Here is a 16,303-nt window from a genome sequence, read left to right on the forward strand (position 1 = left end):
ACCTCCAGGCTTTCATGTTGCCTTGCAAAACAGCCTTCGTCATCATATCATGCAGCCTTCCACAAGAGAAAAACAGACTGCATTAAGCCAGAGCAGACTGGGATTGCTCATATAGACTAGAGATGTAAGAATCATGCTTTTCATCCAAGGAAAATACCTCTGCTGCCTTCAAATGGGTGAGGCCAAAGTATGCTATTGGCCCACAGTTTGCCACATGTGACTTTACTTGATATCAATATATTGAGCTAGGACCCTTACCTAGTGCATTAGTTAGGGTTCTCTAGGGAGACAGAATCAACAAGTGATATCTATAAATATAAGATTTTATAAAAGTGTCTCACACAACTGTGGGGATGCACAAGTCCAAATTCCGTAGGGCAGGCAGCAAACTGGCAACTCCAATGAAGGTGTCTGATGAACTCCTCAGGCAGCAAACTGGCAACTCTGATGAACTCCTCAGGAAATGCTTTGCTGGTCAGCCGAAGAAGTGAAGGTCCTCTAACTTTCTTGCTTAGAAGTCTTCAACTGATTGGATTAAATCCAGCTGATTGAATTCTCTCATTGTGGAAGACATGCCCTTCTTTGATATAATAAGTCACAGCTGCAGCCAATTGACTGATGATTTAATAATCCAGCCTTCTGGTTTATTAACCAGACACAAATGTCCTTGCAGTAAGGATTAGGCCAGTGCTTGCTTGACCAGGCACCACACCATCACCTGGCCAAGCTGACACATGAACCTAACCATCCCACCTAGCAACTAAAAACTCTCTGGTTATCAGTCAGCAGCAGACCTGACACCAGCCTGCCGATGAAAGTTAATGACCTGGGTGCTGGTAACAGACCACCTGGTTCTCCTCTCTGAGCTGGGCAATCCTGGACAACGCATTTAAATTATTGGGGCTTTAGTTTCCTCTTCTGTAAATGGGTGTGAGAAGTTTTTGTATCTCATAGCGCACTAGTGAGGATAAATAAATTAATACAGAATGCACAAGTTAGGTTGTCTGGTGCATAATTAGTGCCCCCCAAAATTTGGTTATGATGATGATTAAGTTGATAATGAAATATGCTAAAATAAAACAGTCATGAAAGGCTAGACCTTATCGTAGAGGATGGAAGCACGGTGACTACATGTCTGTGGAATTACAACGGTGAGTTAATCCTGAGGGAATATGAAAATACCTTCTTAGATCTTTTATCAAGAAGTGATAGAGAATAGGAGAAAGAATTTAAGTGAGTCAAAGCACAATGAAATACAACTGGGAGAAGGGAAATAGTGATTGTGAAAATGAGTGTATTTGATAGCTTGCCAAGTCATCTTTCAAATTCCAATATAGCTTTCCATCTAGCAAATACTGCAAAATATATCATAATAACTACTTACATACATACATAAATATAACATAAATGTACATGTCTTACTTTATCCAAATGAAAATATATTTTAATATTTTCATATGAAGAATAATTATAAGTCACTATTTTATAGCATTGGATACAATAGCTATTTCTAGTATAAATTGCAATATGCATCATACAACTTGTTACTGGGCTTTAAATTTTCTCAAGATCAAAACTCATTATTTATATATTTAAAAGCAATAGTTTAACACCACGATTTTCTCTCTGAGTCTGACGATTTCTCACTCTGAAACTTGTGATTATGAGGATTTGCCATTCTATGATTTGAATTCTTATTACATGTGATTCTCTTTCAGGCCATTCTCTATTTGCTTGCTCTGCCTTTTAGCAGAGATAAAATTATCAGTCTTTCCCTGAGGTGGTTTGCATTTCACCTTCATCTTGAATGGCTCATTGCACAGACCTGAATTGGCTTCCTAAATGTGCCAGGAAGTAAAAAGAGGAATTTTTATTGTGTTCTTTTGGCACAAGTTTTCCTCTTTTCTATTTTTCTTTCTCTCTTTTTTTCCTTTTTTTTAATTTGTTAGAGAAAAAGTTGTAAGGAAAACATAGAAAAAATTCCATTTTATTTTTGAAATGAAAAAGACGACAATTTTGAAATAATTCAATAAACTTTGGAAGGCATTTACCTTGAATTTGCCTTTGTTAGTTACAGAAACTCAAATTGGAAACAAACAAAGCAAAACAAAAGTATCACCAGAAAGGAAATTTGCCTCTTGCTACTGACTATTTCAAATATATATTTAAAGAACCAAAGTGAACCATTTAAAAGTAAATATACAAAAGAATTTTTTAGAAAATTGAAATCTATTATTTATTTGATGTTCTTTGAAAGCCAATTGCTCTTCAACTTCTATTCGATCTATTTTTTAAAAAAACTAAGAAAAATCAAATTTTCACTTCTGTTTACATTCAAAATCTCTAAAGATATCTGTAATAAAACATCAAGGGTGGCATTTGTCAAAAGACTAATGGGTTAGTATGTTTTTAAAACTAAAAGAATAAATGTCATCACATAATATTAATTATTAATTGTGCCTGAAATTGAAAATAAATCTTATAATTACTATCGGTCTATGCTACTACATAGTTAGTACTACATAAATAATTAATTGGATAATTAATATACCTGCAGTTTCTTTAGTTGGTATATAATGAATAAGTTATCATAGATAATATTTGAAGAAATATTAAATAATATTATAAAATCACTAGAAAGTTTTGGATATTGAGCTACTTAGTAAAGTATTATTAAATAATAATTTAAGTATATTAAGATGTAAATGAAGTATATTATTAAAGTATTTTTAAGTTACTTACTCCCCTCCCATCTCCTTGCCACATATTTATTGCAGAAAACTAGGTGATAACACATCATGACCCGAGCTGCCTGTCCAATTTCATTGGTCCAAGTTCATTGGCACCATACTCAAACAGGACATATTCCTTAGGATGCTCCAAATTATCATCAGAAATATTTTAAAGTCAGTTTCTCTGTCAGAGCTGGGATATATATTAACACTTAGTATATATTAGTGGTTATGTTTTTTTTTCTTTCAAAGTTTTAATTTGTTATAATATTAAGTCAACAGAATAAAAGCATACCACAATCCTTTACTTACATAATTGTCATTTTAAAAGTTTTGGGTACATGCTTTTTACATTAAAATTTAAAATTTTAATTTTAACTGTAATTTTGTGTAAGCCAAAAGGTAATTATAATTTCTCAGTCCAACTTACAAGGATTCTCCAAAAGTTATTCTCTTGGCCTTTAAAATGTTTCTATTTACAAACTCGGGGTCAAGTAAAATTGACAAGTTGCCATATCCTAAGAGTTTTCAAAATTGAAAAACTTATGCAATAAATACTTATTAAAAGTTGAACTGACAAAAAAAAAAAAAAAGTTGAATTGACAAACACCATTAATTACAGCCCTAACAACCCAACCTTCTATTGCTTTTCAACCTTCTGGTGACATGGTTGGATAGGATGTTATATTTAAGTTGGTGAGATCCCTGGAAGAAATAATAGTGACCCTTGCAGTAGAAGGCTGCATCGATTTTAGGTCCAATTCCTGGAAAGCTTTTGGTAATCAATTTGGGATAATCAGCATCCATGAGTTGTCTCCTCTCATCATACCTCCAATACCAGTTATCGTCAAAGAAGTAGGTCTTGTAAAAAACTGGGTGGAAAACGGCTGCATCAATTTTTTTCACAGAGGCAGGGAAACCCAAAGAATATATGTTCTTGGGATAGTTTGGATGTATTCTTAAATTGCTGATTAACCAGTACTTGTCATCTTTAAAAAGAAAAACTTCAATTTCTAGCTCCAATTTCATAGGCAGCTTGAATACCAGATGGCAAAGTTGGCCATAAGTTAGAAATTGAACTAACACTGATCTTAGGTATCTCAGCATGCTTCCACCAGAAGAACTTGTCTTTAGAGAAAAAGATTTTATTTCCAACTGTAGTGACAGCATCAAATCTCAAATTGAGGTCACAGATGTCTATCTGGTCGGTATCCGTCTTGGTTTGGTGCTGTTTGGGGCCTCCGTAGAGGAACTGAATGCCATGTATGTCATCAGAAGAGAGGCTAAATGTGTGGAGGTCAACATAACTGTAGGTGGGAAACATTATGGCCTTTGGGTCATTGGAATGGTCAAGACCCAATGAATGGCCAATCTCATGAACCGCAACAAGAAAGAAGTTTATGCTTCTGGAGTTTTTAGTCCAGATTTCATCCTCATCACAATGGGCATCTCCTCCAATACCAGCTCTGGGTCCAAAAGCATGGGCTAAAACTCCACTTTTTCCATCAAAAGGGTAGAAGTCTCCATGCTATCTACGTGAAAAGAAGATCATAATGTCAGCTTCGTCTGCACTAATCTTTCTGAATTTCGGGGCGGGGGGTCACATCACTCCATACTTGAAAAGCCTTCTGGATGGCATAGTCAACATCTGCATGCGCTAGGTCAGGAGTGCAGTTGTTGATTCTGTAGGTGACAAAATGTTTCTTCCATAGTGGCCCCCCCCATTGTCTTGAAATTATGAATGTCTGGCACTCCACATCGGGGTGCGTGCATCACTGCCAGAGTAGATGTGTCCGGTTGTCCAGTCACTTTTAACCCTGAGAACTGCTGCATTTCCTGGATTTTATTCTCCATGAGGTTCCCATTGGCTTTTTTTTGGTCACTGGAATGCTTTCCATGTGGAAGTCATAAAAGGATCCCAAGTATCTTTGGGCAAACACCACATCATTTTCTTCTGCATTTGTATCTCTGGCCTGGGGAACTGATCCAGAAGCAGTAACTTGCAGGACCAGAATCAACAGAAGAAATTTCATTCTAAGCTTCTCCTGAATGGTTTACCCCAATTTACTCTGTTCTTTTTCAGTCAGTGGTTGTTTTTCTTTCCCACAATGAAGAGAAAACCGTTTTGGAGGGAGTGAAACCAATCCAAAAAAATATGCAGAGAAAGAGCTTGAGAGTTGGACTTTGGCAGCCTGTGAATTTATAAATCCATCTATTTCTGAAATTCACAACTGTCCCAGGCACTCCTTTACTTGGTTGTTCAAACAATCCTTGAATTCCATGAGCCTATACAACCTTTTGCTTAAGTTATCTTATGTTAGAATTGTTTCATACTAATTTTAAGAACAAATGTTAAATGCAAATTTTACAAACCTTAAAATATACAGGCCCACTCTAACTATAGTACAAAGAAACAATTACAAATAAGTCAAAGAAATACCCTCACATTTGGAATGTATAAAATATCTTTTCCCAATTAACAATGGGATCAACAGATACATAAAATACAGTAACAGATTGAAAACTAATGAAAAATCAGATCAGTACATAATCAAATTGATGGTTGTTCTAGTTTGCTAATGCTGCAGAATGCAAAACACAAGAGATGGATTGGCTTTTATTAAAAAAAGGGGTTTATTTGGCTACACAGTTACAGTCTTAAGGCCATAAAGTGTCCAAGGTAACACATCAGCAATCGGGTACCTTCACTGGAGGATGGCCAATGGTGTCCGGAAAACCTCTGTTAGCTGGGAAGGCACATGGCTGGCATCTGCTCCAAAGTTCTGGTTTCAAAATGGCTTTCTCCCTGGACGTTCCTCTCTAGCAAGCTTGCTCCTCTTCAGAACATCACTCTCATCTGCACTGAGTTCCTTCTCTTTGAGTCAGCTCATTTATATGGCTCCACTGATCAAGGCCCACCCTGAATGGGTGGGGCCACGCCTCCATGGAAATAGCCCATCAGTTATCATCTACAGTTGGGTGGGGTGCATCTCCATGCAAACAACCTAATCCAAATGTTCCAACTTAACCCCACTATTACGTCTGCCCCACAAGATTCCATCAAAGAATATGGCTTTTTCTGGGGGACATAATACATTCAAACCAGCACAATGGTGCACTGTGAAAGCAACACAGAGAGGTTCTAAGCTCAAATGTATTTATTGGGGATTGTTTCAAGTTTTCAAAGGATAGATTATTCCTATGCTATGGATAATTCCAAAAGCAGTTTTGAAATCTGCTGACCAAACTCCAATAGGTTTCAAGGCCTGGGAACAGTTATCCATGGCTCTTGGCTCTGCCCTCTGGGATCACAGCTCTGCTCTCTGAGCTAGTCTTTCTTTTTCATAAAAGGTAGAATGTGCTAGTAGCTGTTGTTTCCCAACAGTAAAATGTTGGGATCCAACAGCCTTCTTTAACTTTTTATTCTCTCTGCCTCTTTTAGTCTGAGCTGCTGGTGTTTTGCTGATATATAATTCCCAGGAACTCTTTGGGACTCCTATGTATGAGGATTTCACTCTGTTACACATGACTCTCTCCTAAATTATTTCTTTGCCATCTTTAGCTTCTGCTAAGATGGCTAAGGGATGATGGTTTTTAATTCCTAGAAGTTCCCTGTTTGGATTGAGAGTTATGGTGGAGCACACTCTTAATCTCTTCAAAGATATCCTGTCACTGAATTCTCTGATCTTTTGATCTTTCTAAAGTCTTAGCAAAAAGTTTTATAGCCACACTCCCGGATTTTTCTCTATGCACACTTTTGCAAAAAATCTCTTACATTTTAGCTGCTTTGGCCATCTGGATTGACTGAAAATTTCCCAAATCAATTAGTCCTGGGTCTTTGTTTTAAAAGTTCTTTCTTCAATCTTTCTCTCCCCTCTCAAGTTTTACTATAAGTAGCAAGAAGAAATTAGATTGTACCTTCAACATTTTGCTTCAAAATCTCAGCTAAATATACAAGTTCATTGGGTATAAGTACAGCTTTCTACATACCTTCAAGATGCAATTCCACTAAGCTCTCTGCATTAACAAGGATCCCCTTAGTAGTATGTACTTCACTTCATTCTAAACCCTCCCCAGGAAAACCTTTAACATTTGCTATGTTTACTAACAGTCTGTCCCAATGATTTGGGTATTCTCTAAGGCAATTTCGGATTTCTCTACTACACTCTCTCATTTCCTTTTGAGCCTTTGCTAGCAGGCTCAATAACATCCACATTTCTACTAATAACCTGTTCAAGACAACCTAGACTTTTCCTAGCAGGCTCCTCAAAAGAGTAACAGGCTCCACTTGCTGCCTGATTCCAAAGCTACTTCAATATTTTTAAGTATTTGTTACAGCAGCCCCCCGTGCCTGGCACCAACATCTGTAGTAGCTTTCTATGCAGTGTAAAAATTATTATAAATACACTTACATAAATAACACATTTATTATTTCATGGTTCTACAGGTCAGTAGTCATGGGAAGCTCTTATCAGGAGGCTCTAGGAAGAACCTACCTCCAATCTCATTCAGGTTGGTTTCACCTAACTCCTTGCAGCTATAGATTTGAGGCCTCCATTTCTTGCTCACTGTCAGACAAGGGCTGCACTTGGTTCCAAGTCTCTCTCTGGTCTTTCCAGCTGATGCACCACATGTCAAAGCCTGAAGCATCATATTGCATCCTTCTCATGCTTGAAATCTCTCTGACTTCCACTTCCGTCACTTCTCTTTTGTCTTCTGTTTCCCTGCATCTATTTGACTTCAGCCAGAAAAAGCTCTGCTTTAAGAGCTCATGCAATTTGATGGTGCTTACATGGATTTTACATTGGCAAAATCCTTCTTGTCATGTAATGTGACATATTAATTGGTCCCAGGGATTAGGGCATAGGGATGTTGGGGATAGGAGGTATTCTACTTACCACACAGATCATTTTATAAGGGTAGTACAATATAGATAGACAATAGAACAGAGGGAGATCATATGCTCATTTCATTTATGAAGGGAGATGTACAAATATAAATAAAATAGGTAATCTAGTCCAACAGTATAAAATAGATATATATTATAATAAGGAAAAATTTATTCCAGGAACCCAGTAATAATTCAACATCGGATGATTTATTCTTGTTTATACCAAATTACTAAATTAGAGGAGAAAAATGAAATGTTTATACCTATAGATGCATAAAATTATTTGATAAAGTTGAATATCTATTCACAACTTTAAAAAGGGAAAGCTCTTAGCTACTAGGAAAAATGGAGCTCTTCTAAATGGGTAAATTTTACACAGCAAAACCACAAGAAAACATTATATATAATCAGGCATCTTTAGTTTCACTTTCTTTAAGATAAAGAGACTGGAATGTCCATATTGCCATTGCTAATTAACACAATTTCCTAATGATTATTGCTACTAGGGGAAAATTGAGATATAATAATTTGAAGAGAAAAGAAGCAACTGTCATTATTTGTATATGCTATGATCAGTCATATACCTGGAAAACCAACAGCACTACTGACATTTCATTTAAATGAAGGAGTTTCAGAATGTCTTCTGACAGAACAACCTACAAAAATCAATAAAATTTTTCTGCAACAACAACCAATCATAAAATAAAGTAATATAGGATTCACAACAGCAATAAAATTGTAAGATCTCTGACAACTGCTTCAACCAAGAAAATATAAATCACATTTTAATGAAATTTTAAAACTTGAACATAGTAATTAAGAAATAACTTGAATAAAATGGAGTGCAATTCCATTTCATGGACTGGATAACTTAATTTTATAAAGATATCAATTCTCCCCAAATAATCTTTAAGGTATGTGTGTGTGTGTGTGTGTGTGTATGTTTGTGTATACAATTTATAAATTAAAGTTCCAGTTGGTTTTTTCAGGGACTCAGTCAACCTATAATAAAATGTATAGTGACAGAACAAATGTCCCAAATAGCTAAATTAACTTTAAGAAAAAAAATGGAAACAGGGATAATTTGCTTTAGTCCTGTAAAGCCATAGTAATTTAAACAGAAAGACATCATGATGCACAAGAAATTGAATAATAGACCAATATACACACACAGAGCTCATTATATAAAAGCTTATATATAAAAAGATGTTATCACAAATTAATTGAAAAGTTCAGATTATATGATTGGAAAACCAGTTCACTTTATGAGGAAAAGTAAAATGGGCTAAGAATGGGCTTGAGATGTAAGAAAAACTTAAACTTTAAAAAATAAAAATATATGAGTAAAGGAAGAGACTATCTTTATCCCTTAGGTAGGGGAGAACTTATAAACAATATGTAGAACGCACAAAATGTAAAGTAAAAGACTGATGAACTTTTAGTATGCAAATTAAGGATTTCTTTTCAGTGATGTACACCATCGCCAATGCTAAAAGATGATAAACTGGAGGAAGATGATGTCAATAGCTAGAATTAACAAAAGAATTATTGTCTATATATGCAAGAATCTCCAGCAATGAAAGTTAGCAACACCAATACATAAAAATGCAATTTAAGGAAGAGAACACAGCAAAACTGTCACTTTACTTCTATTTGTAGTTGATGAAACCGTGATAATTTTTGCAGTGAAAAAATATTCAGAGTTCAGCTCCCAATTATTTATTGCCATTTTTCTTACCCCTTTGTCACATAAGCATAAACAAAATAATTATGAGTAACATTTTAACACTTTTTTTGTGAATTAATATATATCCCTTGCATCCCTATCCCCATTATTTAGAGACATAATTTTCCCATGAAAATAGTAAAAGTGACTGACATACATACATGGCATTTATAAGTTTTCCAGCTGATTAGTGGGCTGGATATGCCCTTTAAAGAGTCCCTTGATTTTCTCCTTGTCACCTTCCTTTTCCCCTGTGCACCTTGATACTTTTAGAATTTTTCCTAAATAATTAATTCACTAGCATGATCACAACAGACTCAAGCAATACTGTGCAACTCTTGAGAAGTCAGTGAATTAATTAGCTAGCCATAATTATTGTTTAAAAATCATAAATCGGTTTTATATTTTTAATATTATTGATTTCAGTGACCTACTGGTGACGATATTAAATATTTGAAGAATACTCCAATTGACAAGAATACTGCAATCAAGGGATGGCCAGAAAGGAAGAACAGTGAAGCATTTATTTAATAATTTTTTTCTCAAAGCAAATGAGGGACTGAGTTATAAGCCTCTTAATATGTCAGTTTTTAAAACAAAAAGCTATTACTGTCAACTATGATAAATGTTGATGCCTCCATTTAAACCTGAATTCAAAATTATTTGGAGATACTTTCCTTGCCATGATTAAGAAAGGAACAGTTATTGAAAAGGAATGAATTTAAATGAAATCCCCCCGAAGAAAACAATAAACAGGTAAACAGCTAAAAATCATGAGGATCGTTTATTTCCCAGGTGAGCCAAAGCAATTAGGTTGCTCCTTCCTTGAACTGCCTATAGTGTACAACAAATCTTCCAAATTATTACTTGCTTGGAACTGTGAGCACTTTCGTTCTTTCACACTCCATTTGAGAAGCTCACTTTCTCTGGATTTTTGTTTTTATGTTTGTTTTCTTTTTTGGTAATTTTTCAGTTTCATTAAGCAAAAATATTCCTAACTGGGTAGAGAAGGCTACTCAGCAGCATTTAATGCCTTCAAATACAATTTCTAACAGACAGACATTGTTCAACTTGGAAGCATGATGAAAAGAAGTAATGAATGAGGCTGCAGGCAGTAAAAACAGCACGTTCTTAGGAATGGTCAGGAACACAAGCAACGTCCCTCAATAGGAGCAGAAATTGTTTACTGTCTCAAAGGTGTCACTGGACAAATTGGTAGAAAGTAAGCACTTTGTATTTGTTTATTTTCCCTACGAGAGACTTCACTTTGTGGGTTTTTAAAGAAGAGCGGATGAACATGCACATCAGAGAAATGAATAGTACTTCACTCAGCATTCAGTGAGAATTTACTTGACCCCTTCCGGGTACCAGGCACTATCGCAGCACTGTGAATACAGCAGTGAGCAAAACAGACAAACACATAAGTAACTATAATTTCTACCACGTAAGTTATTGAGAAGTGCTAAGGTTGGTGATAGGAAATGGTGGAAAACTGAAATTTTCGATCGGGTAGCTGGAAAAGTTGGTATCGAGTAAAGACTGAAAGAAGCAAGTGAACAGGATTTACAGATATCCGGGAGAAAATCTTTTCAGACAGAAAGAAAAACAAGTTCTTGGGAAGCAAGTTTGCCTAGAGAAGAGTAAGAGTAAGAGCAGGAGGAGAAATGAGCAAGGCAACAAGAGGTAGGACAAAGCTGCAGAGCAGTTCTATGGGGTCAGGGAGAGCGCCATGGGTTGTAAAATGCTTTGCCTTTTCTGATTGAGGTGGAGAGTTTTAAGCAGCAGAACGACAGCATTTTTTGTATGTTTCTGTAGGACCACACTGGGAACTCTGTTGGAAACAGATTGAGGAGTAAGGGTGGAAGCAAAGAGATGAGTTAAGAGGCTACTGAAAAAATCCAGGTGTGGTGACAGTAGTACAGAAGGTGATGAGAAAGTGTTTGATTCTCAATATAGTCAATTTTTTTTTAAAAAAATCATGACTTGGCAGATATTTAGTCCCAAAGTAACATTTTAAAAACTCTTTTAAAAATTATTCTTTAATAATTTCAATTTACACAAAAGTGAAAACAGGTAACAAAAGCATGCCTGGGAAACTTTTCACTCATTTATCCCAAATTTGCATATTTATATTATCATTCTTTCACTTACAGTCTCTCTCTTGATTCACACACACAGATACATATTATATATTATATGACTATATTTATATCTCTATACTTTTTCTTTCTGAAGCATTTGGGAATAAGTTGTCAACATGATGTCTCTTTACTCATAAATGTTTCAATGTGCATTTCCTAAAAACTAAAGGCATTTTCATACATAATTTCTGCACAATTATCAAAATTGATAAATTATGACAATAAGTACTAATCCAATGTCTAATCTACAAGACATTCAAATTTTTCCAACAGTCTCTCTAAAATCCTTTATAACAATGGATATATATGAATGTATATACGTGTATGTATATATGTGTATGTATATATTTATAAATGTATGTATGTGTGGATATATATGTATCTATATATGTATGTATATATGCATATGTATGTATGCATATATGTATAATGTATGTATGTGTGTGGATATATGTATGTATATATGTACATACATGTATGCATATTTGTATGTATGTACATGTGTATGTGATTGTGTATTTCTGTATGTATATGCATGTATATATATATGCATCTACATATGTGTATATATGTATGTATGCATGTGTGTGTATGTGTGTGTGTATATATATATATTTCTTTTTCTGGATCCAATCCAGGATTGAACAATAAATTTATTTGTCATTGCTCTTGAACATCCTGTATCGTGGAAGTTATCAGTCATTCAATGTTTTTCATGATTTTGATGTTTTGAAGGATATAGGGTATTTTTTCCTTGAAATATCCCTCAGTTTGGATTTGTCTGATAGTTCTGGGTTGGGAACTTTGGCAGGGAAACTGCAGAGGTGGTATTTGGTGCCCCTTAGACCCTCCTTATGGGCGACACATGCTATCTGTCTATTCGTCTCAGTACTACTGAGGGTCACATTGATCATTCCATTAAGTGGTGCCTGCCCAGTTTCACAAAATAGCTACTATGTTTCCCCTTGAAAATACAGATAATTCTTCCCTGAGAATACACTTTAAGACCACATAAATATCCAGCAGCTCCTCAAACTTTTACCTGCTCTTTTAGCATATGTTGAAAGATTCTTGTCTAAAATAATTATTAATATAATGGCTGCCAAATGCTGTATTTCTAACTCTATAATTCCTTCCACATGTGTTATTTGGTATTATACTTTATGGAAGAAATTCTCCTTAAATTTGTGTATTCACTTATTTCTTGGAATCTTGTTTTATTCCATGTGTTTTAATCTTTCCTGTGAATTTTTTATATAATGGTGCTTAAAGTCTTCCAGAGTTGGTCAAGAGAAGCCCTTCAAGCTAACTCCTGTGTCCTTTGACATATCCTTATCATTCTTTGAGCACCTTCTTACTTTAAGTCACAGTAAAATGTTCCAGGCTTATATTTTTTCTACCACCAGCCTTGGAACTGGACTTTTCCTTGACTCTTTTTGGTTTGAAATGGTATTTAGAAGCCAAAATCTGGACACTATGTGTGCCCATTGCTACTGGTTTCTATTCCCTCTCAGCTGCAGAACTAGTCAATACCTCTATTTTTCCCTTTATTTGTCTTTCTATCTATCTATTTAAAACCATGAGTTAAAATTGGTACCTTCAGTTCTAGTCCAATACTACAGGACTTATGCAAATCATCCCTCATTTCATATTTGTAACTCCATTTCCCAACAGGGATTGGCATATTCTCTTTAACCACTATAATTTAGTTGTTTACCCTGAACAAGAATATAACTTAGCTGTTTTCAGAATTGCTAACCCATGATATTGTGGAAGATGAGCCTACTAATTAGAGATTAGTCCTTGGGTACATTTCTTTTGTCACTAGCTTGAGGGTCTAATATTCAAAATACCAGGTTCAAGAGCTGCTTTAGTCCTTGTTCCCACTGAATATGGTTATGCCATTCATTTGAAATACAGCTAGGCTTTTTATTTGCTTATTGTTTTTAGTTTGGTTTTGCATTGAATGCTGTATTATTCCCCCATCCTTGGTGATTTCATGTATAGGATTTGTGTATATGAATTACCAACAGAGTTCTAAATATCAAATATTGTACAAAATGTGGTACACTCTTTAAAGTGTTACCCTCACTTCCTTCCTCCTACTTATTGCACTCCCAGCCTTTCTTGAAAGTCACACATATCCTGGCAGTTAACCTGGCTCAGTAGATTCTGCTTTATCTTTCTTATTGCTTTTTTTTGATAAATGAACAATTACCAATATATTTTATTTCCCTTATTTTATTACACAAAAAGTATAATATGATAGGTAATCTTTTGCACTTTGGTTTTTCACCTAAAGACATACCATGAAATTCATGGCATGTCAGTTTGTAGAGATTTTCCTAATTCTTTTATAAACTGCATAGTATGCCTGTATGTAGATGATTCATAGTTTATTCAACCACTCTCCTACACATGGACATTTAGGCTGCTTCTCATATTGTCTAATTACAAACAATGCTGCAAAGAATAACTGTGCATTAGAAAATTTGTATTGTTGGATGTGTATCTCCAGGTTAAATTCCTAGATGTGGGATTGATCCAAGAGTAAATACATATGGATTTGTGTTAGATATTCCAAAATTCTAATAAGCCACTTTTGCCAGTGCCTCTTACCCGACAGCTTCACCAACTGCGTTATCATACTTTTCAATTTTCACCAGTTTGATAAGTGAGAAATGGTATCTCAACACATTTTTAATAGGCATGTATCCAATCTTGAGAGAGGTTGAATATGTTTCCATGGGATTAGAAGGATTTTAATATATTTTTTGTATGTAAATTTTCTACTCACATGCTTTGCCTAGTTTTCTTTCAGAATTTTGTTGATTTTATCTCATTTTTAAAAAGAGTTGTATACATATTTGGAAGTTAGTCTTATCTCTGTAATGTATGTTGCATACATTTTCTCCCACTTTGTTATTTGTCTTTGATTTTGTTTATGGTGTTCTTTGTCAGGCAAAAGCTTTTCTTTTATGGAATCAAACTTATCAATGTTTAATTTTATTCAAATCTGGGCCATAATTAGGAAACCCTATCCTAAATGCAAGATATTAAGGAATTCATTTTTTTCTAGGATTTAAGGTTTGATCTTTCTAAAATCATTTTTACATTTAGATCTCTGATCCATTTGAAGATTATTCTTTTATATGGTTTGAAGTATGGATATAGTTTTAGATTCTTATAAATGGCTTATCAGTTGTCAGAGCACTGTATATTAAGAAACCCATTTTTGTCAAATTGATTTAAACTTATAAGAACAGATATTACACTTGATCTTAGCTGAAAGACCAAGAAGCAATCATCAAATAGATTTAAGATGCTCACTTTTTCAAGTACTGAATAAACGTTCATACTTGGGTCTTTTTCTTGAGTTTATATTGCCTTCTGGTGCTCTGATTATCAATTCATGGGCCAGTACTGAATGGTTTTAATTATGAGAATTTATAATGCTTTGATGTATTGTCTTGTTCACCACAGTTTTCCTTTTTTTATTTCTTAAGTATTCTTGCATGTTTCTTTTTTTTAAAGTTTCTTCTGCCACTTTTGTCTGGTGCAGGTTGGAACCATGGCCATCCTCTGAGCCAGGCCCCCAGTGTTTGAAGTAGCTAATCAAAAACAATGATCTGCAATTGGACCCCTCCACCACATGCACTGAATCTTGGGGCATTGGATTTTTATGTCCCTATCTACACTAGGGGCATGACTCAAATTGCTGTCTGCTGAGAGATTGGGAGATATGCTCTGGTAATCACCATGCATAGAGACCAATTTACTGGTGTTTACCATAACTTACTGGCCCCTTCCTCTGACTCTTCTCTGGATGCTATACAGTGTTTACTGGACTCTGATATTTCGAAATAGTTAATTGAGACAGCTCTTGCCTGTTTAATAATTGTTCTAGTGGAGATGCTGATTCCCGGAGCTTCTACTTCACCATTTTTCCCCAGTTCTCTCCACCTGTTCAATCTTTTGACTAAGGGCTATCAGCTATGAACTTGTAAGGGAAGGATATTGATTTAGACACTCTAATAGAGCTCTGAACGGATGAAATACATTGTTTGTACATTTACTGGTCATGCCCAACTTGATACCTTGAAACCAGTGGTCCAGCCTGCACAGAGGCACTTGTGACAAGGGGAACAAGATTGCTCTCTTTGATACAAAGAATTCTAGTGGCTGTATCTTTCATGTTCCTGGATGCGTTGTTTTGCTTTGCTGTTTGCTGGTGCTACTCAAGCTTAAGTCATCGCTGTAGCCATTTTTCAGCTGTCTCAAGCAATCCTTTCCTTTTTCTTTGGCATGTTATCTGCCTGGCAAATATTTTTCTACTCTTATTTTTAGGGAAGCACTTGTGCAGGCACTTCCTATACAGGAAGCCAAATGTTGGCAGGTACATTATACTGGTCAGAATCTCCTTCTTTCCACAAACTCAAGTAGATAATTGTGATCAGAGCATCCCTTCACCATTTCCTTCTTAAAGACCTTACAGTTTCACCAAATGCCTTGTTGTTGGCCTGAAAAATACTTCAGGTCTTGAGAAATAAATTGTAGCCTAAGTATAATTTTCATCTTTTCCAATCTTTTCCTATCCTTGGCACCCAACCCATCTGTGTCTCTTTCTTTCATAATTTTTGACTCCTCTCCCTTACTTTGATCTTTCTCTATTTACTAGTGCAAATAATTTCCATTGTTATTGATGGGATAATTATGGCCTCAACTTAAAAAAGAACTTCATCATCTCTGGTTAACTATTTGTATTATTTCTTCTGGAAATTACTCTTTTTCAAACCAGTGAAAGACATGCTCT

At 35.2% G+C, this 16,303-nt stretch overlaps 2 pseudogenes; both read right to left on the reverse strand.

Moving 5' to 3' along the window:
- Positions 1-3,356: 3,356 nt before the first annotated feature.
- Positions 3,357-4,765, reverse strand: LOC119515128 (annotated as a pseudogene).
- A 9,914-nt stretch (positions 4,766-14,679) lies between these two features.
- Positions 14,680-14,795, reverse strand: LOC119528404 (annotated as a pseudogene).
- Positions 14,796-16,303: the final 1,508 nt, after the last annotated feature.

Source organism: Choloepus didactylus, chromosome 2 (assembly GCF_015220235.1).
Source record: "Choloepus didactylus isolate mChoDid1 chromosome 2, mChoDid1.pri, whole genome shotgun sequence".
NCBI classification, from domain to species: Eukaryota; Metazoa; Chordata; class Mammalia; order Pilosa; family Megalonychidae; genus Choloepus; species Choloepus didactylus.